Here is a 26,808-nt window from a genome sequence, read left to right as displayed (position 1 = left end):
GCCATGTGGCATAATTTCATTATTCCCTTCTTGCTTTTTCATCTCTATAATTGTGAATTTTATTTGTAAGTTACTTTTTTTTTTTTTGCACAGAGATTGTTTACCTTATTATATTTATAATCTTGAGCTATATTTTCATGCCCAGCATTAACTAAACAGAAGGGAGACCAAGAGAAGTGTCACTTTGGTGAACATTATACCGAGAAGTGTTACATTTGACAGTTAGACAATATTTATTAAAAGATGCACATGATCTCATTCAGTAATTTCACTTATAAAAACTGTCAACAAATCTTTACAATAGAAAAGACCAGAAAACAACCTAAAAGGCTGGTTGAACAAATTATGGAATTTATTTAAACAAACAATGGGATGGAATGCTATTCCAATACTGTGAAGAAAGTAGACCTATTTAGTGAAAGTATGTCTATTGTTAAACAGAGAAGTAGGTAAAATAGCACACTATTGTATTTCAGAGGCCAGATGATCAATTGCCTTAGGCCATACAGTCCCTATTGCAACTACTTAGCTCTGCCATTACATCAAGGAAGTAGTCATAGATAATATGTAAAAGAAATTAGAGTGGCTATGTTCAAATAAAACTTTATTTACAAAAAAAAAACACAAGCAAATATGGAGGGCTAGATTTGGTTACAATAAATTTTATCAAGAAACAAACCATGAATGGGCTATCCTTTGTCAACCCCTGATTTATATAATATAGCTGGGGTGGGGAGAGGTAGGAATTAATGGTAGAGAGAGGAAGATACATTTTTAGCTTTGTGACCTTGGGCATTGTCTAAAATTTTAAAAAGTCACTGTGTCTATTCATTAATTTTTCAAAACTTAATTAATCAAGGAGATCCTATACTTTCTGAGGGGCAATACCATTGTTCAGATTTTGGGGTAGCTAGACAGCAATGTTCAAATGATTCTCTGATACAAAGACCAGTTGATCCAGGGGACAAAGGTTTTGCTAGTGATGAAAAATCCTGTGACATTAAAAAAAAAAAAGTCGGCTTAAAAAAAGTAAACTATTTCTCTTAGGAGATAAATGAAATGTGGCATTAATTACAACTAATGAAATGTTAGTTTAAATGCCACTGGGTTTTTGTTTTTGTTTTTTTAGATATTTTCTCCACTTGTAAGATTTAGTTTAAAAATGCGTGCACTGAAAACTGCACACACAAATGGAAAACCGTTTCCAGTTAACATGGCGGAACCATTAATACCTTGAACATAAAAGAACTCCACCAATTCATGTTCCTCTGCACCATCATAGCCTGGAAATTAGATAGGATCACCTGAATTTAGACTCCACCATGAGGAGACAAATGGAGGATGGTTACACCCCTGAACTGAATTTAACTCGGAATGTCCTCATTGCTTCTGAATTTCTCTGAAGGTAACTAAATTGTTTTCTATTATCACGTCAAATGGGCGTACAACATAGAAATGCAAATTTCAGTCAGAAAAATGGAAGTTACTTTTTCTTGTGTAGATGTTGTGTGATACTGTACCTTCCTTTTGTATAATCATTATCCTATTAAAAAGAAATACATAAGTATGAAATCATTTTGACGGAAGGACACCAGTTATTTGGCAAACACGGAATTATACTTGTCTTGAAACTGCTACTTTACAACTTTATATAGTCACTGTTTTTTTTAACAGTGAGCTTGTTTTATTTTCTAAAAACCTGAAAATGTAGAAAATAATGTTAGTTGCATTTAAAAAATTTTAAAAAATTGTGCATAAATAATGAATCTTGGAACATTGAAAAAATTAAATTAAATTTAAAAAATACTTATTTAGAATTTCCAAGATACAGAAAGATTGCAAGAATAGTATAAAGAACTCTTGTATAACCTTCACCCAGCTTTACCAATTGTTAATTTCCTCATTTTTTCCCCTGAACTTTGAGAGTACATGCTAGACATCACACCCATTTCCCCCTGAAACTTAAATGTGTATTTCCTAAAATCAAGGACATTAAACTAATACAGTGGTAGCTGGAGGGCTTAACATTGGGAAATCACATTATTTAATTTATAGGTCTAATTCAAGTTTTCTCATATTTTCTGTGATATCCTATATAATATTTTTGGCAATCCCAAACAGAATTGTTCATTGCATTGTTTGCTGTCCACTTTGGTTTCTTATAATGTACAACTGTTCCTCAGCCTTTACCAAATAATGTTGATATTTCTGATGAGTCCATGTTATTTCTTTTGTAGACTGTCCCTCAAATTGGGTTTTCTGACATTTCCTCGTAATCAGATGTTTTTACATTTTTGGCAGGAACACAATATCGGTCATGGTGTGTTCTCAGCTTCGTATCAGGAAGTACATGATGTTCAAGTATGCCATGGTTACGTATGCCAAGTTGGATCAGTTGGTTAGTTTGGTGTTCACCTGGCTTACCTTCTGTAAAGATAGTATTTTCCCATTTATAATTTGTAAGTTATCTGTGTGGGATACTTGAGACCCTAAAAACTCCCTGGTTTTCATTAAATCACCCACTGTCTTCAGTATGCATGAATAATTCTTCCAAGATTTAATTTATTTATTGACAGCACAACAAGGGGAGGGGCAGGGAGAGGGAGAAGCAGACTCCCCACTGAACAGGGAGCCCCATGCAGGGCTTGATCCCAGGACCCCTGAATCATGAGCTGAGCCAAAGGCAGATGCTTAACTGACTGAACCACCCAAGTGCCCCTACCTACATTAATAAATCTTGCTGATTAAATTTTTATGATAACTGTGATAGTTGCAAAAAGGTGATTTTTTTAAACTGCTATTACTCTTCCTACATTTATTAGAATTTTACTGTAAGAAAAAGTTTTCCGTTATGCGTTTATTTGTTCATTATTTGTTATTTGTATAAACTCACTAATGCTTTTTGTTCCAATGAATTAAAATACACTATAATTGTTACTTATTTTGGTACTCAGATTGCCCCAGATTTTGCCTATGGGAGCTCTTCTAAGTACACTCGAGTCTTCTGACATACCCTCATCATTTTTAGGACACTTTCTTACTTTCTGATATAAAAAAAATGTTTAGGCCCATCTTATACTTTCTCTGTACTAACTCTAAAATCAACCATCTTTACTTTCTCTGTACTAACTCTAAAATCAACCATTTCTCCAAGGAGCCCTGATTCCATTTAGCGGGCATTGGTACTATAATTACTTCTGGAATCTATGTCCCTTTAGTCAACAAAAGTACAATCTCTATCTACATCTTCCTGTCTAGGATCTCTCTATTTGTGTCTCTACTCATATTTACAACTATGTGTACAAAAAACCATGAGTCCATTGCCTAGATATACTGAGTCTACTCATTCACCTACTGAAAGATAGCGTGGTTGCTTTTCAGCTTGGGCAATTATGAATAAAACTGCTATAACCTCTGTATATAGGTTTTTGTGTGGGCCTGAGTTTTCAGTTCCTTTGGGTAAATACCAAAGAGCATTATTTTTGGATCATACGGTAAGACTATGTTTAGTTTTTTTTTTAAGACTGTATTTATTTATTTATTTGAGAGAGATAGAGCATGAAAGTGGGAAGCAGAGGGAGAGGGAGAAGCAGACTCCCCATCGAATGGGGAGCTCAACACAGGGCTTGATCCCAGGATCCTGAGATTATGACCTGAGCCTGACACTGACACTTAACTCACTGAGCCACCCAGGCGCCCATCTTTAGTTTTGTAAGAAACTGCCAAACTGTCTTCCAAAGTGGCTCTACCATTTTGCATTCCCACAACAAAAAGGAAAGTTCCTGTTGCTCCCCATCCTTACTAGCATTTGGTGTTGTCCACTGTTCTGGATTTTGGCCATTTCAATAGGTGTGTAGTGGTATCTCACTATTATTTCAATTTGTATTTCTCAGATTATATATGATGTGGAGAACCTTCACATGCTTATGCTATGTTCTTTGGTGTAATGTCTGGTAAGGTCTTCAACCCATGTTTTTATCAGATTGTTTTCTTATTGTTGAGTTTTAAGGGTTCTTTGTATGTTTTGAATAAGTGTCCTTTACCAGATGTATCTTTTGCAAATATTTTCCCCTAGTCTGTGGCCTGTTTTCTAATTCTCTTGGTGCTGTCTTTTGTAGAGCAATAGTGAAGTCCAGCTTATTAATCAATTCTTTTATGGATTGTGACTTTGGTGTTGTATCTAAGTCATCACCAAATTCAAGATCATCTAAATTTTCTCCTATGTTATCTTCAAAGAGTTTTATAGTTTTACATTTTTAGGTAAACGATCTATTTTGAGTTAGTCTTTTGCAAAGAGCATAAGGTCTGTGTAGATTCATTTTTTGCATGTGGATGTCCACTTGTTCCAGGACTATTTATTGGAAAGACTATCTGTGCCCATTGTATTGCCTTTTCTCCTTTTTCAAAGATCAGCTGAATATATTTATGTGGTTCTATTTCTGGGCTCTTTGTTCTGTTTTATTGATCCATTCTTTCACCAATACCACTCTGTCTTAATTACTTCAGCTTTATAATAAGTCTTGAAGTTAGATAGCAACAAACCTCCAACTCTGTTCTTCTCTTTCAATATCATACTGGCTATTCTGAGTCTTTTGCTTCTCTATAAACTTAGAATCAGTTTGTTGATATCCATAAGAGATTTTCTGAGATTTTGACTGAGATTGCACTGAATCTATAGAACAAGTAGAAGAACTAGTATCCTAATAGTATTGAATCCTCCTATTCATGAACATGGAATATCTCTCCTTTATTTAATTCTTTGTTTTGTCCCCCACTTTTATAGTTTTCCTTATTTAGATTTGTACATATTTTGTTAGATTTATACTTAAGTATGTCATTTTGGGGGTTGCTAATGTAAGTGGTATTGTGTTTCTAATTTCAAGTTCCACTTGTTCTTTGCAGGCATAAAGAAAAGTGATTGAGGGCAAACCCTTTGAGTCCCCTCCCTCCTTGGGAGCTTTGTACTATCACTTTGCTATTGCTCAATAAACCTTGCTTTGCTGCCCACCACTCTTTCTGGTCTACCTCTTCATTCTTTGAAGTGGTGTGACCAAGAACTGCAGGCACCAATGGGGAAAAAAGTCCTGCAACATTTATGGTGGCTTGTCTGGGATATCCACCATCATTAAGGACAACTAATAAATAAAGGTCATCAAACTCCAAATGGTGGTAATTCATATTGAGCCTCATGTGGAAGTCAAACCAGATATGTACAGGGGACCACTTGCTGGATCTGGATGAGAGGAATGCTGACCTCTGACCAGCAGGAAGTAGCTACTATTGATTGTCGCCCTTCTTCCTTAAGAGCAGTTAGGGTTACTTCTTCAGAATGGCGAATGATGAAGGAAACTTGGAAGGGAGTCAGGCAGGGACAAGAGGCCACCCCCAAAGGGATTTTACACCACCCTGGAGGAAGCCCTCCGCCCGTTCCCATATGATAGACCAGGTGACAAAAATCTGATTGGATGACAGGCTCAAGGAGAGTTAATCAGTTTAAAAGAGTCTGCCAACAAGCCAATAAAAACCACTAGACGTAGAAAACTCTAGCTGGCAACTCTTTCTGGTCCCTTCCCTCCTTGGAATCTTTGTCCTATCACTTTGTTTATTGCTCAATAAGCTTTGCTTTGCTGCCCCTGCCCTCCAAAAGTGATTGACTTTTGCAAATTAATCTTGTCTCTTGCAACTTTACTGTAATCACTTATTAGTTCCCAAGAGTTGTTTTGTTAATTCTCTTGGATGTTCTACGTAGCCAATCAAAGCATCTGTGAACCAACACAGTTTTATTTCTTCCTTCCCAATTTGTATACACTTGATTTCTTTTTCCTGCCTTATTACATTAGGTAGAACTTCCAGTGTGCTGTTGGAAAAGAAAGGGGAGAGGGGACATTGTTGCCTTGTACTTGACCTTAGTGGGGAAGTTTTGAGTTTCTCACCATTATGTATGATGTTAGTGGTAGCTCTTCTGTAGATACTCTTTACCAAGTTTAGGAGGTTCTTCTTTGTTTCTAGTTTACTGAGAGTTATTCATCATAAATTGGATTTTGTCAAATGCTTTTTTCCTAGTCTCTTCCAGTTCTTTTTTCTATTAATATCTATTTATTGACATGATTATTAATATTTCCTTTTTTAGCCTTTTGGTGTGATGGATTACATTAATTGTTTTCCAAATGTTTAACTAGCCTTGCATACCTGGGATAAATCCCACTTGGTCATAGAGTATAATTATTTTCATACATTGTTGGATTCAATTTGCTAATATTTTGTTGGGGGTGTTTGAATCTATGTGAATATGAGATATTGGTCTTTACCTTTCTTTTCTTATAATGTCTTTATCTAGTTTTGGTATTAGGGTAATGTTATTCTCATGAAATGAGTTTGGAAGTATGTTAAGTGTTTCTATAGAGATTCTCTATTGCTTATAATAGAATTGGTATAACCCTTCTTTAAGTAGAATTTACCAGTGAGCTATCTAGGCCTGGTGCTTGATGTTTTAAAGGGTCATTAACTATTGATTCAATTTTTAAAATAGATATCATCTAGTCAGATCATCCATTTCTTCTCGTGTGGGTTTTAGCAGATTTTGTCTTTCAAAGAATTGGTCTGTTTCATCTACGTATCAAATTTGTGGGCTACCACAGTTTATTAAACCAATCTCCTATGTAAGAGCTCTTAGATTTTTCCAATATTTTGTAGTTATAAATATACACCAATGAATAATCTTATGCACATGCAATTTTGTTGGAAGTAGATCCTTTGGGAAAAGTCCTGGAGGTGGGCAGACATATATATATTTGGTAGTTTTATTTTCTAAAACCAAATGTACTATATTGACACAACTTTGATTTCTAAATTGGTATATTCAAAATCCACATTTAATGAGATATAGTTCTCCCCCACCAAAATGGAAATAATTATGCTTTCTGAATCATGAAAGTAATACTTGCTCATTGTAACACTATATAAATTGTATAACTATAACTATATAGTTATTTTTTTACTTTTAGACAAAAGAACTATGTCATCTCACATTATGTAATTGTCTTTTCTTTTTATTCTGCTAACGTAGAAATACATGATCAACTAATTTTTGACAAGTGCTTTCTATGTGAGTTATAATAATACAATAGAATTATTTGCCTTTAAACAGAGGAACCACATGTTACTGCTATTTTTAGTTGTATGTATTTTGGTAGACAGGTACGTTAAAGGGAGATTTTTGTCAGTTCCAGTGCTACTGAATCAAGGTTTACAATTAGTTTCATTTGCAGAAAGAGAACTTTCTAATCCACGTGAGGTCAGCTAAGGTCTTGGGAGTAGACTTGGAAAGAAAGAAAATTCTAAAAGTTGGCTTATTTTTCAGAATGAGTTAAAATTCTGGAAGTTTATTTTCTCAATGCATTTGTTTCTTTTTTTTTTTTTTTTCCCTATTCTTTCCTTTTTTTTTTTTTTAAACTTTCAGAATTTGTGGTGCCATGGTTGGAATTAAGGGAGTTCATGGTCTATTCTTCTAGAAAGTCTGAGAAAGAAATGAGTTTTCTGGACCAGCAGAAGTGGATGGGTGGGATGAATGGAAGAAAGAAGTATACCTACTGCTATGTCCAAGATTGATCTTCAGCCACCAGTTTAGCTGGAGTTTGGTATAAGAATGTCTTGGAGTGTTTGGTCATTTTAGAATAAGTAAATGGAATTTCTAGGAGTCTGTATTTGTGCCTGCAGATTGGGTTGATCTCAAGGCTATAAATCCCATCTGGTTTTTGGCACTTGAGTTTATTTCCAAATTACATTTGGGTTCTTTGAAAATCCTCTTGCCCTGGGGACATCTCTTCCTTCCTCCACCTCCATCCCCACCCCTGCCTCACCACTATCCCACCACCACAACTTGTCATCTGTTTACTTTGGGAGGGCTGAGCATGGGAATGGAAACAGAACATAAACTGAAACAGTTTGGAAAACACAAACAAGACTGTTGGAAGAAACGACTTCCTTTTTACACAGCACCCTTGGCAGACCACAATCACTGCCTCAATCAGTGGACTCACGCTTGAACAAACTTCCAGACAGGAACAAACCTCAGTCTTCCAGTGACAGTGAATTCGTACAACTGTGCCTCCCAGATCCACAGTATAAAGGCAGCTGGATGATGACTAATAAGGGAGGACCAAGACTTAGAGCTACGCTCCTTCAATTCTCCTACAATATTATGTTTGTCCATGGACAAATTAAAGATGTGTGGATCTAGAAGACACCTGGAGAGGCTATTTAATCCCTCTTTTAAGGCATACTCAATTAAAGAATAATGTTCTATGTCTCCAAGGGATGAGCAAAGATATAAAAAAGTTCTTCCGTTTCTCGAAACTAAGAACATTTGCCTAATGATTACAAGTGTCTTGTCTATTTAATGTGGTGCTTAGGAGGTTTGTTAGTCTCCTAAGGAAATAAAAAGCATTCATTTTGAACTAACCAAGCAATTGCTTCTGCTTCACTTGGGTTTAGGCATAGCCTCAGTGACTCAGATCTGTGGATTGTGTCAGGTTGTTCTTTGCGCTGGGATTTGCAGGTTTGACTCCTCTATTTCCTGCCAGAAGGAGTTAGTCACATGAATAGCATCCCCCATCATGGTTAGTGGTTGCCCTGATCTTTAAATTTGGCCTGCTTTTATTACAATCCCTATCCATTGGGTAAGTCCAAGAATACTTTTATAAGTTATGGCCACATAAGGAATTTAAGGGGAGAGAAGAAGACCCAATGGCATAGTTTATCCTGTTGCTCTGGGATATTGGAAAGGAAAAGAAACAAAAAACAAAAAACGGAAATGGATTGACCACAGTGGCTCAGATCAACTGGCCTTGGCGGTAGTTTCATGAGTTTCTGCCAGATTTCTGTGGATCTCATCTCAGAAAATAAGCTACAGAGATTTCATCAAGAATCCCCTCAGATTCCAAACTCCGCCTCTTATGGCAGTTAAGCAAATTTTTTCAAAATTAAAAAAAAGAAATTTAAAATCAAATTTTAATGGATTACTTTGATACTAAATACCTTCCTCTCTTGACTGTTCTTTTGAATCTGGAACCAACTACCTTTTCCTATTCAAGATCTTCTCATTAAATCTATTAATTCAACCAACATTTATTGAGTTCCTATGTTCCAGGCACTGTTCCCGGGGCTTTATATAATCAATGAACAAACTTGACAAAGACCCTTGGCCTTGAGAAACTTATATTCTAGCAAAGAAGACAAGAAATAATAGATACAACAGATAAGAAAATTAAACTGTATGTGTGAAAAAGTGATATGTGCTAGAAAAGAAAAAACAGAAAAAGTAAATCAGAGGAAAAAGCATCAGGAAAATAGGTTGTGGTGGCAGGTTGCTAGAAACATAAAATAGGGTGGTCAGGGTACCCTTCCTTGAGAAGCTGAGATATAATCAGACTTGAATGAGATAAGGTGTTAACCAGGCAGATTCATGGGGGAAGTTACAAAGGCACATGACTGGTGTGCTCGAGGAGCTGTAGGAATCCAGTGTGGCTGTTAGTAAAACTTTCTTGTCCTCCACAACCTCTCTTCACCATTTCCTGGGATCCACCTTACCAAAAAAAAAAAAAAAAAAAGAAAGAAAGAAGATAAAGGAAATTATTTTTAAAGTTGCAACCAACTAAAAAAAGTGATCGAGTTTTTTTTTTCTTTTTGTTGTGTTTAACAGGTACTCTAAGTCACATTGTTCCAGGGTAAAATCTCCTTATAGGCAGAGACAATAATGAATAGGGTGTATCAAGTTCTAGTTTGCAATAACAAGTCTGTTAGCAATCACCCCAAGCATAACTCTGCATTTTATACTCTATTCCTATTATGGTATCAGGATGAGCCTTAAGAAATTGCCGTTCAATTTAAAAAACTGCTAAACATTGACAATTTCACATCGTTTAACCCCTTCCCTGCTTTGGTGACACTGAAATAAGATGGAATGTTTTGATTTTCAGAGATGTGCTTTGGCATTGCCATATTTTGATATAGTCTTTTGTCCTGAGCTATAATTGTTTGCTTCGTGAAGCACTTTCTAATTCATAAAAAGCACCACACACTTTCACCTGTCTTGCTATTTGATTCCACAATCTTTTGACACAGTTGTGATTGTTCCCCATTCACATATAACAAACCTGGTAAGAATGGAGTTGAAATTACTTACTCAAGACCTCAAATTTACTAGAATGCTAATCCAGGATTGGACTCCATGTTTTTTGTTTTGTTTTGTTTTTGTTTTTGCTCCAAGTTCACTGCTTATTCCATTTTTACCATAATTAAAATCTATTACTATTAATTAATCATGATATTGAAGGATACAAGAATCTCAAAACCCAGGTCTTGCCTTCTAGCTGATAATCTAGCTGAGGCAGGGTTTTCTAAGGTAACATCTGTGGAATCCTACTCAGGTATGATGTCTCACTGTATGTGTTAACATGGCTGGATCTATTCTGGATGTTTCTGTGTAGGTGTTTTTGGATAAAATTTGCATTACGTAGGTGGACTTTGAGAAAAGCACATTGCCCTCTGTAATGTGGGTGGGCCTCACCCAATCAGTTGAAGGCTTGACAGAAACAGAAACTTCTCCAAGCAAGAGGGAATTCTCCAAAAGACTGTCTTCAGACTTCATCTACAACATTAGTTCTTTGCAAACTTGCTCCTCCCTGGGTTTCCAGAAACACTCTGAAGATTTTGGATTCTCTAGCTTCCTTAACTGCATGAGCCAGTTTTTCTTTTTCTTTTTCTTTTCTTTTTTTTTTTTTTTTAGACAAAGAGAGAGCTTGGGGAGGGGAGGAAAGGGAAGAGGAAAGGGACTGGGGGCAGAGGGGGAGGGAGAGAGAGAATCTTAAGTAGGCTCCCCACCCGGTAGCAAGGCCAATCCAGGGCTCAATCTCATGACCCCAAATTATGACCTAAGCTGAAATCAAGAGTCAGACACTTAACCGGCTCAGCCACCCAGGTGCCCCGTGTGAGCCAGTTTCTTAAAATAAATCTTATTATATATATATAATATATAATGTGTGGGTACATATGTGTGTGTGTATTCGTGTGTGTGTATTGGTATGTGTATCTTATTAATTCTATATCTCTGGAGAAACCTGATTTAAAGGTTTAATCTATTACCAGATGGTCTGTATGTTTGGGAAGCATTAAACACGATCATGTCCTTTGGAAGTCTATACGTGCTCATTAATAGATCAAAGGCTCCAAGGATTTTTTTTTTTCAGTAAAAGAGAAAACAACAACAACAACAACAGAAACAAAACTTTGTAACTAAAACAAAAGGTGGCCATCAACCTGTGCGTAAAGTGCTAGCGTTCTGAAGAATATCCTTAGTAAATGTGGAGCAATGGAGCCAATTTGTAAAACAAGTCGTACACGGGAGGGCCTGCCAAGTGCTTTGGAGAAAGGACAGGGAACGGGAAGAACAGCTCGCCAGTTAAAAGGCGGGGCCCCTGTAGCATACGGCCCGAACTCTGTGCAGTTCATTTTTGTTGCTAAAACTGGACAGTTTAATACCTGCTGTAAAGATGAAGTGAGCTAACACATGAAACATGCTTAGAAAAGAGAAAACTGCCGTTACTATACTCTGTTACTTGTTCTGAAAATTACCCTGGGACTATAGACCCCCATGTGAAAGAACTTAGTCCAGTCTTAAATATTAGCTTGCAGGAAAATGACACATTTTTTTTTTTTAAATATACAACTCAGCACATTTTAAAATGTAATTCTTTGAACCATTATGGAGGGTGCTATTACAAGACATATTAGTTATTCAATAACATGACTGACTGGAGTCTGGGTGAAAGGCTGGCTGATGGATCTTTGTTCTCTTCCGAACTTCTGTTGGCATCATTGCTCCTAAAAGTAACTTGAGCCCCAGCATTCATGATATCACAATTATTTACTTATATGCTTGTGAGCAAGTTGTGAGTAGAAATCTTATCTCGTGCATCTTTGTACCAGCAACTGATACAGGATCAGGCTGTCTGATTAAGGGGCTTGTTACATGCTAAGCAAAACTGTCAGTCCCCATTTATACTTGTTAGGAAAGCGTTAACCACTTTGGCTGTACTAAGCTATGCTTAAGAGAAACCTTACACATAAAGATGCAATAATGTGATTTGTCCTCCCTATAGTTAAATCCCAGTGAGAACAAATTCTGCTCAGCTTTAGTCTTCCTTCTTTTCTTTAGCTTCCCAGATACCCTGCAGAGTGCCTGTTGTTGACAAGGCATATAGCAAACTAAAAAATATCTAACTCATAACTCACTATGCTCTAATTCATTGTGCAGAGAAGTCACCATCTGCTGACTGACAGGGAAAAAACTTGAACCCAAGCCTCATCCTGTTTAAAGCTTTGTGTGACCTTATAATGTAAAAACAATCTTTTGGGGTGGTGTTGGGATACTCTAGGATGAAAATATTTCATTCTCTTTTCCTCTCTTGGATGATGTCCAGGTTTAAACAAAAGAAAGGTGGACTTGGTGGCCTTGTGGTCTTATGGGGGGGAGAACCCTGGCTTCCCATCGTCCTTGAGTGTGCTCTGGCTGACATCTTCTGCGCTGAGACGTACCTTCCTCTCTGCCTTGCCGTGGAATTGCCCTACTGGTCCCCAGTGTTGAACTCTAGCAGTGCTGAGCTCGAGGTCCTTCCATTTGGCTTAGACACTTCAGCCTCTGAGTCTCTTACCACATCTTCTCCATCTAGTTGGCCTGGAAATCCAATCCCACCCCCTAATGTGGGATTTTCTTTCCCACACAAGCTGACTCTAAACCAGGATCCATGCCACAGGGAAACTGAGCGGCTCAGGAAAATGAGCTTCAGGAACTTCCTTTCCTCCCTGTCTCGGTGACTGTACCCTGTTGCCTTATGTGGGCAGCTTCCTCCCTGGGGCCACAGTACCTGGTCACCTGCCCTGTAGACAGTAGACCAGCGATGTAAAAACTGTTATGTACATCTGACTGTCACCACTTTCTGTTTTCTCCTTCTTTCCACAGTCTGATGAGATCAATAAAGAGCAAACTTCCCTCCTTCTTTTGGATCCCCTGCACTGAAAACTCTGTGTCTTGGCAGTCAGGTCAGTTCCTGAGTGTGTTGAAGGGGAGATCAAGGAATGTAGGTGCTCATTTCCCCAAATAATAATCTGTGGTGAAAGACCCTGGTCTCTGGGAAAAGTCCTATTTTTGAACATCAGAACCTCAGTGTTTCATTTGATATTTGTGAATGAATGAAAAAAACATCATTGATTTCCCTCACTTTACTCTCTTCCATCTTTGGGCAAGTCAGGATGAATACTTGTGCTCAAAACAGGCAAAAGAGAAAAACCACATTAATGGTTTTCAAAAAATTTTTTTTTAGGATTGAAGATGCTTCTTGTTGAATGAATTGTATCGAGGGAGTAGTTATTGGTTACTTTAAAGATGGATTGGTTGATTTGATAGAGAGAGACAGAGAGCCCCCGTGTACAAGTTGGAGGAGGGGCAGAGGGAGCAAATCTTCAAGCAGATTCCCCGCTGAGCACAGAGCGGGCCCTGGGAATCCATCTCAGGACCCATGATATCACGCCCTAAGCCAAAACCAAGAGTCAAGCTCGCTCAACCCTCTGAGCCACCGAGGTTTCCCAGTTATTAGTTACTTTAAAATCATACGCATTGCACTTCGGGACATAAAAGATAACTGAAAATGAGGCAGGTAAGGTATAATTTTAGTATTATTACTTTAGCGCCTAGCTCCTTTCTAGGAAGACTTTAAATTTATCACCCTTTTTCAAAGTGTTTTTGAAATAATTAGAGATTCACAGGAAGTTGAAAAATTAGAACAATGAGTCCAGTATATCCTTCACTCAGCTTTCCCCAGTGATAACATCTCACATGACTGTAGTAAAATATCAAAATCAGGAAATGTCATTGTGTAATACTGTTAACTAGTCTATCGGCCATATAGATCTCACAACTTTTTACATGAATTTACACAATACTACTTATTTCTACTTACACCATCTCACTTCTCTTCACACTCCTGAGAGTAGGTACAGGTGTAGCAAGTGAAATTCAGAGAATTTAGAGTACTGTTCTCTTCTAGTATGATGTCCCCCTCTGAAAAGTATGCCCCGAAGTGTTTTCCTTTTAAAATCTGAACTGTTCCTACCAAAGATTTGTTAAATTCATCCTAAATCTATGGGCTTTATTTTGAATTGTATTTTGGGGGGGATCTCTAGAGATGATTGTTGCCTGAGATCTCTAGGTAAAACTTGGAGGGCAAGATGCTGATAATGGGGAAGGATCCATCAAAGGAGAGCCTGGGGCCAGGCAGGGAAAATGCACTTCCATTCCCAGATGACTGCGGGAAAGCTGTGCTCATCAGGGATGTCTGAGACAACCATGAAATGTGGCCACCTTAGAATGGCAGGTGACTTTGATTTTGAGAAGCAACACCAAATGAAGAAGAGAAACATTAAAACCTAAAATTATAGTCATCTTTACTTCAAAATAAGAATAGCTTAGATAATATGCAAGCGTAAGTTTGGAAACCTTAAAACAGCAAGGAAGAAAGTGAAAGAATTAGACTCTCTTACATTTCAAAAAGCAATTAGGGAAAAACAGCACAGTGTACCATAAGGCTAGAAACCAGTTGTCTGGAGGTTTTAGTGGTGCCAATGGGTAGAAAAAGTTTCCATATAATTTCAATAACCAAGTAGAGTCAGAGTGACTCAAGACATGTCTGGAGTTTAGACTTATTTGATGGAAACTTTGTAGGCTGAGTTTTCCTCTTTTCCTACTGTGACTTTACAAGCCAAAGCCCACATACTTGGAAACAGTAACTAGGCAATTAGTAAATGGCTGCTGAGTGATGGCGTCAATAGTTGGAAAAAGGCTTGAATTTGGATTCATGACAGTTATCAAGGTAAGATTTCTTACTCTTATGTTATAGATAGCTTTGTATTCTAACAGGACACATGACTATCGGAGTAGAAGTTTGCTGGGTAAATGTCAAATTAAAATTCATGTTAATCAGTCAAGTGTGTTATATAAAAGTATAGAGTTTTTTTTTAGGTTTTAAAAAAGTTTTCTTAAAAAGTACTTGCCCTGGGAGGCTCCATGTGTCCTCAGAAGCCACTGCTATGTTCTTTCTGAAAGGGCATCCAGAAAGCTCCCAACACAGAGGGAACTTACCTTCAAAAAGTCCTCATCCCAGCACCAGGAGCTCTGGGTTGGCCAGCTCATTCTCATCAGAAGCCAAAGCTGGGGGGCAAAGACAGGCCGGGAGCAAAACTGAAAGGATCCTTGTCACTTTCATACTCTGTTTATGGATCTATGACAATATTCCATATTTATTTACCTGGTGGAAACAATATTCTCTTGCCTGCAAAATTTCACGACTACTTCCAACACACACACACACGCACACACACACACACACACACACACACACACCGGCTTTGGTGGGTAAATATTTTGATAAAGTGCTTGGGATGGAACATAAAACCCCCCCGGGGGAGACTTCACTAACACTATTGATCTGTTTTTTGACTGTGGTGGTGATGGCTATAGTCTGTGGAGGGTGTTCCTCATCACCCGCTTGGGTTTCTTTCTGATAATCAAGAATTCAAGCCAAAGGCTGGAGTTGAATGTTAAGACAACAGAAGTTTTTGATTGGCAGGTAAGGAAAGGGAATGTGGGAACAAAGAGTGAAGACTAACTTCCCTTGAGCTTTTCTTGGCAATACGTGATGTAATTTATTTTCCTCATTTCCCCTAGAAATCACCAGTAAAATTGGTATTACTTATGAATGCATTGTAGTGTTGGGTTTATTTTGAGGATGTAGCAAAAAACTGAGTTTGGTTTCAGAGTAGACACAGGATGAGAATGGGAGCCATCACAGAATTTCAGGCACATCTGGTTATTTCGACTTTCAGGCAGTGATTCAGCTCATCTTAATTGGAAATGCTATTATGATTATCAGGTTATTTGGTGTTAATACTTTTCCTCCAAATATAGCCTCATGAAGGAAAAAGATGACTGCTTTCATAGGCCAGAAAACATTTCCTTTCATATATACTTACAATTGTATCTTTATGCCACTAACAAAAATTTAAACACATGACTCTTGATGGAGAAATAAGACCCATTTTGCAAATGGTTTGTTTGGACTAAGCAATCAATGGGGGAATTTCTGATGTAGAAAAATTAATAAATAAATATCTGCACTGAATTTAAAATATTATCTTAAAAATGAAAAAATCACTTCTTAATCTTGTTACAAAGCTGTAAATGCTTTAATAACAGAGAAATACAGATAGGAAAAAGAAATAACACTCAAAATAGGAACAAGCAGAGCAGATCACGCTGACATCTGGATACATATCCTTCTAAGTGCTACTTGTATAAGGTCATATTCTGTACATTGACTATTTGCTGTTTCCTGCAGATGATAGTACTGTGCTAAATGCTCTATGTACAGTATTTCATTAAACCTCTTTATATACCAGGAGATCAATGCTATCTCATTTTTGTGAATATATTTGGCTGTTTAAAGAAATAGAAGTGCTACAAAAACACTCTATTTATGGCATGTGATGCGTTAAATTGGTAAGCTCCACTGTTACTTCAGTCCAGACACTGGCCTAAGTTGAAAAATTCTACCAGGAGATTTCAGAAATATAGAGAAATCCCGACCAAAACTAAACCTTCTAATTTAGAGAAGAAAGAATTCAGGAATATCCAATGTACAGAGTTCACTCTCTATTGATTCAAATATAATAGAAAGTATCCTCATACTTGACTTATTTTCAAATATAGAAGTGCTAGAATCACTAAAGACAGAGCTGAGTTGTCTCCAGTAAAATATTCAAGGCGGCGGTGTTTGAACAGAAACATAATTTTGGTCATGTACTTGCCAAAGCAATTAGCATTACTTTAATTAATACAATTATTGATTGTAGTTATGGTTAAAATCATTAGTGTAGAAGACAACATAATGAAATGAGACTATCTTATACTACAGAAAGTATACAATACTTCCCAGCTTTAACAAGCTAGGTATTATTTTATCTGTATTTATTTTATATTTAAATTTTTTAACAGACATACTGTAAATTTGGGAAATGTGAAAGCTTTTTTCCAAACGAAATTGTTTAAGACAAAATCTATGAAATATGAGTCACCTGTCAGACTTCCAAGAAACCAATACTCCTGAGTTTCCTTCACACATGGTGATTCATTCTTCCAGGATCCTCCAGAAGGTGGGTGGCAAAGGAGAAATTAAGAGCAAGCATAAGAATTAAATGATAGAAAGTGTCTTCTTTTACACATGATGTTTCTCATCTGAATGCATATTCCTGTATCTTAACCCATTTTTGGGAACTACTTGATATTTTGTTATCTCACTTCTACTCTATGATCTATGGTGATTCACCTGGAGTTGGGAGTTATTAGGAACCACTGGGATCACGGGAGGGCTGAATAATGAAACTTTTTATGTGGCTGGAGGTTTACATTTAAGAAGCACTATTTAAAACAATGTAACTGTGCTTGAAAGACCACTTTATAAAATATATTACAGCTCTTCCTGCCCCTTTAAGTTCTGTACAGAACCAGATATTGTCCTACAGACTCTTATTATCCTGAACAGCAATAACTCTGCCCTTCGGCCAACCTTTCTTTTCTTTTTTTTTTTTTTTTTGGTTTTTGTTTGTTTGTTTTTGTTTTAATATAGCTTAATAGTTTAATATTTGTTTTAAATATAGTTTAAATATAGGTTGTGCTTACTTTTCAATGTGTTTTCCACTGCTGCTCCTTACCTACCCCCTGTCCACCATGTTCTGTCTTTTGGTTTCAGGTGATTGGTTGTCACTTCTTTCTCTGAAGATATGTGACTGCTTAGACCAGCACTGCCTGCCACTTTTCTCGTTCACGTTACAGAGATTGTGTTATGGGCGGAATTATGTTGCTCCCCAAATTTATATGTTGAAGTTCTAACCCCCAGTACTTCAGAATGTGACTCTACTTGGAAATAGAGCCTTTGCAAGTGTGATCAAGTTAAGATGAGGTCATTAGGGTAGGCTTAATCCAAACGACTATAGTCCTTAGAAGAAGAGCAAATATGGACATAGAAACATACAGAGGAAAGAGGATGTGAAGACACAGGGAGGATGTATAAGCCAAGAAGAGAGTCTGAAACAGATCCCTCCCTCAGAGCCCCCAGAAGTAGCCAATCCTGCCAACACCTTATCTAGAATTTCTAATCTCTAAAACTGTGAGAAAATAAATTTCTATTGTTAAAGCTCCCCACTCTGTGGTACTTTGTTATGGCTACCCCAGAAAACTAATGCAAGTTGACTTGAAGATCATGTAACCAAATTAATGAATACCATGAAAACTAACTATAAATAGACTTTGAGAGTCCAAAAACATATTTTGTATGAGCAGGTTTTTTGTGAGCTTTATAGTATGAATATTGGCTATCCAACCCGAGTTATTTTACACTGCCTTCCTAGATGCTACTGTTCATTCATCCAATTATCTATGCAGTTAATGAATATTTGTTAAGTTGTATTGAAATTTGGGAATATAGTACCAGACATTATGCCAGACACGGTACATTGAAGTGTTGGTACAGCTCCCAGGGAACTTACAGTCTCAGAGAGGGAAGCAGTTACAATAAAGTACAACAGGTACATAGGATGTTGGTGAGGTTCAAAGGAAGGAGTGATTTATTTCACCTGGAATCTCTGTATAGAGATGGTGATTCTTGAGCACACAGAAGGGAAGAATGGGCACTATGCTTGCGGCATGCTGTGGACAGAATCATGTCTCCCCAAAATCAGATATTATAGCCCTTAACCCCACGAGATGGTATTTGGAGTTGGGGCCTTTGGAAGATACTAGATTTAGATGAGGTCTTGAGGGTGGGACGTTTATGATGGGATTTGTGCCTTTATAAGAAGAGATTCTAGAGAGCTTGCTTATCTCTGTCTCTACTGTGAGAGGATTCAGTGAGAAGACAACACTCTATAAGCCATAAAAAGAGTCCTCACCAGAAACTGGCCATGCTAACACCTTGATCTTCAACTTCTAGCCTCCAGAATGTGGAAATATTAATATCTATTGTTTAAACCACTCACTCTAGGGTGTTTTGTTATGGCAACCCAAACTAAGATAGGGCATGAAGCATAGGGCATAAGCAAAGACTCAAAAGGAACTCATGGCTAGAGGGCTTAACTAGTCATTCATTTATTTCACTTGCTTGTTCATTCATTGATTCATTCATTCACCTATTCATTTGTTTATTTGTTCTATAAATATTTAATTGGGTGCCAACCATGTATTAGGAGCTCTACTAAGCCTTGGAAGTACAGTGGTGAACAAGTTAAGTTTTTGATCTAATGAAAAGTTAGATAATAAACTGATGAGCAAATAAACAAGATACTCTCAGATTGTGAAAGTGTTATTAAGAAAAGAAACAATTTTGGGCACCTGGGTGGCTCAGTGGGTTAAAGCCTCTGCCTTTGGCTCAGGTCATGATCCCAGGGTCCTGGGATCGAGCTTTGTGTTGGGCTCTCTGCTCAGCAGGGAGCCCGCTTCCCCTCCTCTCTCTTTGCCTGCCACTCTGCCTACTTGTGATCTCTGTCTGTCAAACAAATAAATAAAATCTTAAAAAAAAGAAAAGAAAAGAAAAGAAAAGTAACAACAATGAGATGAGGAGGGATGCCTGGATGGCTCAGTCAGGGTTAAGCATCTGGCTTCGGCTCAGGTCAGGATCCCAGGGTCCTGGGGTTAAGTCTCACATTGGGCTCCTTGCTTGGTGGGGAGCCTGCTTCTCCCTCTGCCTGCCACTCCCCCTGCTTGTGCTCACTTTCTCTCTCTGACAAATAAATAAATATAAAATCTTAAAAAGAAGGAGGAGGAAGTGGAGGAGGAGGTGAAGAGGGAGAAGAAGAAGAGGAAGAAGAGGAGGGGGAAGAATGAGATAAAGAGTAACCAGGCACTGCTATCTGAAAAAGTAACAGTTAGCTAAGTTCTGAAAAATGAGAGACTGGGAAACAGTGATTCAGGTAGATGAGCCTGTATGTTCCAAGACAGAAAAGAGCTCCATGTATTTCAGGAGAAGACCTAGCGTGCCTGGAACACAGTCTATGAGGGAGAGATGTAAGGAAAATTGGAGACTTATAGAGTAGCCCAGTCATGGAAGGTTTTGTGTGCCAGGTCAAGATTTGTCCAAAGATGGTCTGTGGACAACAAGGAAACGGTGATGACATCAGGCCAGAAATACCATGGTAAAAGTTTTTGCTCACTTTGACAGCAATGTTAAAGATGTGTTTGTTGGACTACCAGATAAATTCTGGTTCCCATCCATATTTTGGAAATATTTACACCAAAATAGTATTTGTTGTTCACCTGAAATTCGAATTTAACTGGCCATTCTGTATTTTTATTTGCTAAATTTGACAACCCTAGCTGGAAAACACAAGGGCAGGAATAAATGGCTCTTATGAGTGCTCAAAGAGAGATGACAAAGGCCCAAAAAGGCAAAAAAAAAAAAAAAAAAGAAAAAGAAAAAAAAAAAGAAAGAAAGAAAAAGTGGAGGGCGGAGTAGAGGAGAAAGGAGGTAGACGTGAGTGGATTTGGTGGTTAATGATTCTGGTGGGATGTAGGAAACCAAGATTTGAGGTAAAGGGAGGAGTTGAGAGTGACTAAGTTTTATGGCTCGGGTGGATGACATTGTCTGTCTCTTAGAGATAAAAAACAGAGACGATTTGGGGAGAGGAAGGAGTTAAGTTTTGGAAGTACTGAATTTAATATGCCAGTGGCCCCTTCGGGTGAAAATAAACAGGAAGTAATTGGACATACAGATCTGAAAGTCAGGGAGATTCTGGTTGGAGAATTCTGGGTCCCTGATTTGTGAGTCATCAGTACACAGGGGTCAGTTAGGTTTGTGAAAATGATCACATTAGAGTGAGAAGAGTCAGGACAAACCTTATGATAATTCTGTTATCTAAAGTACAAGAAATGGGAAGAGGGGAAAAAAGAGAGAGAAGCAATAGAATGTGATGACACTGATGAAAAGGAAAGTTTAGATAAGAAAAGAGTGGCTTTCCCCTTTTAGGTAATGAGAAGGAACTGCTAACCAGAAAACACCCTTGCTAAGTCACACCTAATATGCTGGATAAAATATGACAAACAGGCTTTAAATGTGTAGCTAAATTTGCAAAAAATAAGAGATACCCCCAGGGCCCATACACCAAAGAATAAATCAACACTGGGGTAGGGAGCAAGTAAACTGGGTCCGTAGCGGTCTCGGGGGAGGTTACGAGCTTTGGGGCCAGTATCTTCATTTCCATGAAGGAGCAGGAGATGATACTTTATAATTAAGAAAAAATTAGAAATAACTTACATATTCATGAAGAGGCAACAGCATGAATAAATTGCGAATGTACATACGGTAGCACAGTACTAAAATGCAATTACAACCAACTATGAATACATGTATCACTGCGGATACATTTCCAAAGCAGAATGGTTCTACAGCATTGCCTTTAAAGGAAATTTTAAGAATACAAAAGATTAAATAGTGTTAATTAATGCATGTATCAATAATAAAATGCGCACCCTCGATAGGATATAGTCATGTTAGTGGTTGCCTTCAATGAGGAAGAGAAAGAGAAGGGGTCAAGGAGAAGCGTGGGTGAGCCCCGTAGTATTGATAATGCTGTATTCCTTCAGTAAAAGAGAAAAATAAGGTTCAATGTTAAGATTTGATGTTAAAATGTTAAGATTTGTCAAACCTAGGTAAGTAGTATATAGGGACTTGTAGTTTGCTTGAAGTAATAGAATATTTAATGAATGAAAGGAGAATTTGACATCTTATCGATAAACTCTCGAAACCAGAGGGAATTCAAGACTGCAGGACATAGTGTGTTCATGGGTACACACGTGAGTGTGCATGTGTAGGCAGGCATGCCTGGGTGTGTGTGTGTTTGTGTGTTTGTTTATGTTGGAAGAGACCGAGGGTGTTTTTATAAGTTGCGTAGAAGGTCCCAGGGCAGTTTCACACATATGAGTGAGCAAATGAATGCCTAAGTGAAAGATGGCCTTAGTTTTCTCTGTCAACTGCAGAGAGAAAAGAGCCGGAGGGCTTGACTTGTGGAATTTAAGAATCAGTTCTGTGGTCACCCATACCTGTCAAAAGGGCTAAGATAAAAAACACAAGAAACAATAAGTGTTGATGAGGATGTGGAGAAAAAGGAACGCTCATGTGCTGTCACCAGGAATGCAAACCAGGACAGTCATTGTGACAAAGAGCATGGGGGTTCCTCAAAAAATCAAAAATAGAACTACCTTATGATCTAGTAATTGCCCTACTGCTTATTTACCCCAAAATATAAATACATTAATTCAGAGGGATACATGCACCTCTCTGTTTATTGTCGTATTATTTACAATAGCCAAACTATGGATATATAGATATAGATAGATACAGATATACATATAGATATAGATATATAGGTATATAGATATTATTCAGCCATAAAAAATAATATCTTGCCATTTGCAATAACACGGATAGAGCAAGAGAGTATAATGCTAGGAAAAATAAGTCAGAGAAAGACAAACACCATATGATCTCACTCTTATGTGGAATTTAAGAAATGAAACAAGCAAAGGGGAAAAAAGAGAAAGACAAACCAAAAAATAGACTTTTAAATATAGAGAGTAAACTGATGGTTATGAGAAGAAAGGTGAGTATGGTGATAGATGAAATAGGGGATGGGGATTAAAGAGTATACTTACTAATATTTTAAAAAAAAAAAAAAGAAAGAAAGAAAAGAAAAAAAAAACCCATTCTGTGAGGTATGCAGGGGGAAGAGGACCAGAAGTGAGCAAACCCGTACATACTCTATCCATCCATCCGTGCATGCACAGGTAAAATGATTAGGTGATTTTGAGTTCTAGGAGGTGAATTCACCAGATGGTTGAATTCAAGATACATGAAATATTATGGTTGTGCGTGTGTCTAGATATTTATTTGTCTATCTAACTACCTATGTCTGTTAACATATCGCACACGTCTTCACATTTTCGCTTGGTTTCAAAACCCGTTACAGGATTACAGAGGGCAGGATGCAGGGTGGAGTGGGGAAATAGTTGGAAGGTGTGTTCATGATCTGCCTCCGTTACCACAAATAAATCCCTTAGCCTTTCTAAGCCTGGATACCTTCTCATCAATAAGATGAGATATGTCACAGGGTTTTGGAAAAATACAGCCTTAAATAGTCCAATTTTGATTTATTAAGGAAAAAAATGGACTCTGCCCCAGAAAAGAAGAAGTTAAAATTAATGAATGACAGATGAAACCAGGGCTAAATCAGGGGCAGGGAGCATGTTACTATCTAAAATCATTCTAGGGGCACCTGGGTGGCTCCGTGGGTTAAGCCTCTGCCTTTGGTTCAGGTCATGATCTCAGGGTCCTGGGATCGAGCCTCGCATCAGGGTCTCTGCTCATCAGGGAATCTGCTTCCCCCTCTCTCTCCCCCTCTCTCTGCCTGCCTCTCTGTCTACTTGAGATCTTTCTCTCTGTCAAATAAATAAATAAAATCTTAAAAAAAAAAGATGATCTAATAAAATCACTCTAGTTATTTTAGGTATTATGTAGCTTTTTGTGCACAAATTTCCATTTTCATTGTTTTTACTTTTCCAATACCAATTAAATGGTGCTTTCTGCTTGATTGGAAAAAACGAGCATTTACTATGCTGTACATGTGGGAGAGGATGGGGAAGCTCTTCGTTTGATCAAGGACATTCCCTGATGGACAACATTGCTCTGTGGTTAGACACACATACTCTAGAACTAATCCCAAGAAGTTACTTAACCTCCATGTAAAAAATGAGGCTAAAGGTGCTATTTGCCTTCATACAGGATGAAGCACTTAGAGTGGCTGGTGCTATGTAATATTGGATTAATAAGTAAGTTCTGCTCCTCTGACACAGCAGCTTTTACCAGCTGCTGCAGAGGAGCCCCTTACACCCAAGGCTGGCTTTTGCTCTGTTTTCTTGACAACGTTGCACATCATCACAACGCCCTCTCCAAAGGCCCTGGGACTCTTCAATGTTCTGGGATAACAATTTGACTCGGCTGCTGTCTCATTTTACATGTTTGGGATGGGGCAACAGAACGACAATCATTTACATTATCTTAGTGAAGTCTAAGAGCCCCAGGGGAGGGGCCTCCTGGCTGAAGAGTAAAACTCTCTCTTCCCTCTTCTGGCATTATCCTTGGAGCCTGGTGATTTGGTGTGCTAAGGGCTTTAGGGGAACAGTGGGTTCCAGAAAATGTTGCTGGATACCATCTTTCTGGAGGACAGTGTCTTGGAAACCTTAACAAACATGCTGGTTCAGCTCTGGTGATTGATTTGGAGATAACGGTGGGCAAGTACTCAAAAATGTACGAATGATGTGTATATGAGGGAGTGTATGTTTTAACTCAAACAGAAGAAGCTTGGGAGAATCTGCACTGAAGTATTAATGGTAATTACCTCTGCACAGTGGTATTTGAGTTGTTTTGATTTACTCATTTTCTTTTTGTTTGTATTTTCTAGACTTTGTTCAGTGATTGTGAATAGCATGTTTGAGAACAAAAAAGGAAGAAAAGTATTTTGAAGAGGCATTTCACCAGTTTGCCGAGTTTTGTCATCAAGTTATTTGGAAAAACGAGTTTCCATGCTTTCCAAGAGGGCTCTCAGGAACGGGAAACTTTCTGCCACCTTCCTGCGTTCTGTGGCAGGGTCTAAGAAATAAGCTGACAGAAGATAGACCAACAGGAGAACAGCATACAAATCTTACTTAATATTTTTATCTGTACACGTGAGTCTTTAAAAATGAAAATGGTGTCCAAAAGAAACCATTAGGTCCCGAAGCTTAGATTATTTTTTTAAACAATGAATGATAAATTGTGGGGATGTGAGAAGACAAAGGAGTTTGGGCTCAGGGCAGTAAACTGTGAGGCAGTGATGAGAAAATATATGGAAGAAACTAATGGAAGATAAGAATTATTTTAGTCAGTTGGCTTGTACATTCATCGCTGGTGATAAGAATGTTCTCTTCCTAATGCAGGGAAGACATCCTTCTCATGGCAAATTTTATGATATGCTTTCAGGTAGAAAGGGGGAGGGGGGGAGCTTCCTGCCCCTCCTGTGTGTCAAGTGCCTTCAGCTCAGTCCATATGCCAAAGCAGCATAGCTCAGGGTGGCGTGTTCTGACCCCTTTACGGCCATTTGCTGGTCTTAGGAATGTTATGTTTTTGTCCTGATTCTGCTGGTGAGGGCCACAGGACTGTGGGTTGAGTGAAGGCTGACGGTGTACACAGGAGCACAGAGAAGTGGTACAATGGATGTTGACTTCTTCCCTCCTCCCCACATTAGTCTCAATGGGGACAGAGAAATCTCTATTGCCCAAGGTCAAAAGTACTTTACTATCTAAGGTCTCCGAGGGAAAAAGGAGAGAATAATCCTTATCTTGACCTAGTAATCAATGGTGAGCTCTCTAAACCACAATGGCTCCTTTTTGTCAAACTAATTCTCTTGGTGGAAAGAATATCTTTGAACTACTCCCAATAGACAGGTCTCTCTCGTCCCTGTCTCTCTCTCTCTCTCTCTCTCAGTGATGAGGAGGGGAGGTTGAAGCTTTTGGCTAACAACTCCTAGGGGTGTTGCCAACAGTTCTAAGGCTGTTCTCAGGCTTTTCTGATGGATTTCCAAGGCCCACAAGTCTGAAAAGGTAGAAATAGAAAAAGAGCAATAAAGCATTAGATTCTCCTCTCTGTGCTTATGTGGCCAGTCTTGACCTCTTCTTCCAGTCTGAGGCTGTTGCACGGCTGGGGGTGAACAAGCCAGAATAAGAAATATCACACCTAACGCCCACTATTGTTTCCTGCTCCTTTTCGTTTCCAGTGGCCAGAGATTCCGATCCCCGCTAACTCACTTCCTACTTGGGATTATCCTTTGACACTTTTGATTAAATGTAGGCACTTAGGGACCCATCCCAGGTGGAAGGAACTGGGTAGAAGAAGTGTTTCAGTGCAGCCTGAAGGAACAGGGTTCTGAGCCTGAGTCACCACTTACCAGCCAATTGTTTAAGCAGAAGGTAGGAGCTTCAGCCTTTGTCTTTGTAAAGCAGGAATACAAATCGTACCCATTCGAGCGGATCCTGTGCCAATTAAATTGCATTGTGTTCTCAGTCCACCTAAAATTGTTGGGAGGCAATAATGAAGCATAACCATTAATCTGGGATCAAAGAATTACAATTCAGGGTCATAGTGTCCCAATTAGGGAGCGAAAGTCAAGCAAAAGCAAAAAAGGAGAGACTCCTATACATTGTTTACAAAGAAGTTTGATTGGGTTGGCGACAAAACTCATCTGAGCTAAACATAAGTGGTTGCTAAGGCTATCACTAAGCAAAAGTCCCTTCCTGTAGCGACCTGCAGGTGTTCAAGCGGAGTCCTTGGAGTATTTGTGGTTTGGCCCGGGTGAAAAGTTCATGGTTCCATCTGGTGAAGACGTGCTCACAGCCCACTTTTTTTTTTTTTTTTTTTTAAGATTATTTATTTATTTATTTGACAGACAGAGATCACAAGTAGGCAGAGAGGCAGGCAGAGAGAGAGGAAGAAGCAGGCTCCCCACTGAGCCAGACACGGGGCTCGATCCCAGGAGACTGGGATCATGACCTGAGCTAAAGGCAGACACAGCCCACTTTTTAATGGACTCCTGGATCCATTTTAAAGTTCCTTGACTTTA

General features: G+C 38.3%; 1 long non-coding RNA gene across 1 annotated transcript; it reads right to left on the bottom strand.

The window, feature by feature from the left end:
• Positions 1 to 7,028: 7,028 nt before the first annotated feature.
• On the bottom strand, positions 7,029 to 26,428 carry LOC309864694. The gene is made up of 4 exons (XR_014311692.1): positions 26,137 to 26,428; positions 17,185 to 17,253; positions 15,194 to 15,262; positions 7,029 to 9,583 (listed from the first exon to the last, which is right to left on the bottom strand). It is a non-coding gene; the product is annotated as an uncharacterized lncRNA (long non-coding RNA).
• Between the last annotated feature and the right edge of the window lie 380 nt (positions 26,429 to 26,808).

Source organism: Mustela nivalis (genome assembly GCF_964662115.1).
Source record: "Mustela nivalis genome assembly, chromosome: 5".
NCBI classification, from domain to species: domain Eukaryota; kingdom Metazoa; phylum Chordata; class Mammalia; order Carnivora; family Mustelidae; genus Mustela; species Mustela nivalis.
This window is presented reverse-complemented; position numbering and strand designations above follow the sequence as displayed.